At 39.2% G+C, this 1,871-nt stretch overlaps 1 pseudogene; it reads right to left on the reverse strand.

The window, feature by feature from the left end:
• Nucleotides 1-1,445: 1,445 nt before the first annotated feature.
• On the reverse strand, nt 1,446-1,566 carry LOC138268911 (small nucleolar RNA SNORA35; annotated as a pseudogene).
• Between the last annotated feature and the right edge of the window lie 305 nt (nt 1,567-1,871).

Below are 1,871 nucleotides of genomic sequence, written 5' to 3' on the forward strand. Positions count from 1 at the left end.
AGCTTTATATTGAATAGACATAAGTAATCAACAATCAATTAATAAATCAATGTAATCAAATAACATCAACGCAAATTCATAAACCACATTCCATTAAAGAAAGCAGCCATATTCTGAATCTCAGCATGGGATTAGATAGATGAGAAAATTTGTCAATAAAGAGTTTCAAATCGAAAGGGTAAAGCATAAAGCTTCAAAATAAAATCTCATTAATCCATCAATCAGAAACTTCCATAAAGAAAAGTTCTTGAAACTCAACAGAAATTCTGAGCAGCAAAGATCCAGGAAGAGTGAATGTTCATGGAGATAATCTCCTGCATAGCGTCTGGGATAGAATATCCTAAACTTCTCTAGGAACACACACTGCTATAAAGTATAATCTCCAAACTTTTGTAAGACATATCTGCTTCAGTCTTCTCTTCAGCCAATCGGCAAATGAGGTCTTCATGGACACAGGATATGTTTGCAGTTATCTCTTAGTACACGCAATAGTCCATAGTCAGCAATGTTTTTTTTTGCTACAGTTTAAAAAATATATATATATACTTCAAGCCTCATATTTGTAAATGTGTTTGCCTAGTGCTTTTCACTTGAATTAAATTATTGCATTTTCGTCTATGGCCAACATGTTAATTCTATGGATTTTTACATTAATTGCCATTATTGCTAAAAGCTTTCACAGCACTAAAGGCACACTGCTCTGATATCATAATAAAAATGCATCTCTAAAAGTTCCAAAACATTGACATTGAAGGTGTTACCACCTCTAAGGGGTATTGCCACCAGCACATAGGAAATCCTTTTTATGGTGTTTCTAAATCCACTTTTGAATGGCCTGAGACCTCTTACCTCTTCTTAGGTGTTGCTTTATGCAGGCAACACAGTCAGGCTGTGAGTATATGCACTTACTTTGATTGCTAGGAGAGTGACTCCCCTTCCATGCATTCATGCACAAATCAATGGACTGATTCGATTTATCTGACTCACTGTATGCCATTCACTCAAATTGCCATGCAGCTTTGTTGTTTAAATAAGTAGTAACCTGATGTTAAGAATGTAATCTAACACGACATCAACAAATTTATGAATAGTGCAAAGAAAATATGGGCCAGATGTAGGAAAAAAACATTTTGCGAGGTGCAAATTGCGAGTACTAGCGACTCACAATTTGCACCTCGCAAAATGTTATGCAGAAAGGTGTCTCAGACACCTTCTGCGACTCGCTATGGGGTCGCAAAGACCCACCTCATCAATATTCATGAGGTGGGTCGCATTTTGTGACCCCATAGCGAGTCTAGGCACTCACAGGGATGGTGGCCTGCTGGAGACAGCAGACCACCATCTCTGTGACTGCTTTTAAATAAAGCAGTTTTTTTTTCTTTTTGCAGCCCGTTTTCCTTAAAGGAAAACGAGCTGCAAAAAGAAATAATACCAAAACCATTTAGTTTCGTTTTTTTCAGAGTAGGCAGTGGTCCATAGGACCACTGCCTGCTCTGAAAAATATTTTTTTTTGCATTCACAAAGGGGAAGGGGTCCCATGGGGACCCCTTCCCTTTTGCGAATGAGTTACCACCCACTTCAAGTGGATGGTAACTGCGAGTTGGTTTGCGACCTCTACATCGCGATGCAGTCGCATAAAGGAAGGGAACACCCCTTCCTATTTGCGAGTCGCAATCACATTTTGCGAGTCGGCACCGACAAGCAAAATGTGATTCTGCATCGCGTAAGGGTTTTTGCGCCTCTCACTCACAGGGATGGTGGCCTGCTGGAGACAGCTGACCACCATCTCTGTGACTGCTTTTAAATAAAGCAGTTTTTTTTTTCTTTTTGCAGCCTATTTTCCTTAAAGGAAAACAAGCTGCAAAAAGAAA

The sequence above is a fragment of the Pleurodeles waltl genome, chromosome 12 (assembly GCF_031143425.1).
Source record: "Pleurodeles waltl isolate 20211129_DDA chromosome 12, aPleWal1.hap1.20221129, whole genome shotgun sequence".
NCBI lineage: Eukaryota > Metazoa > Chordata > Amphibia > Caudata > Salamandridae > Pleurodeles > Pleurodeles waltl.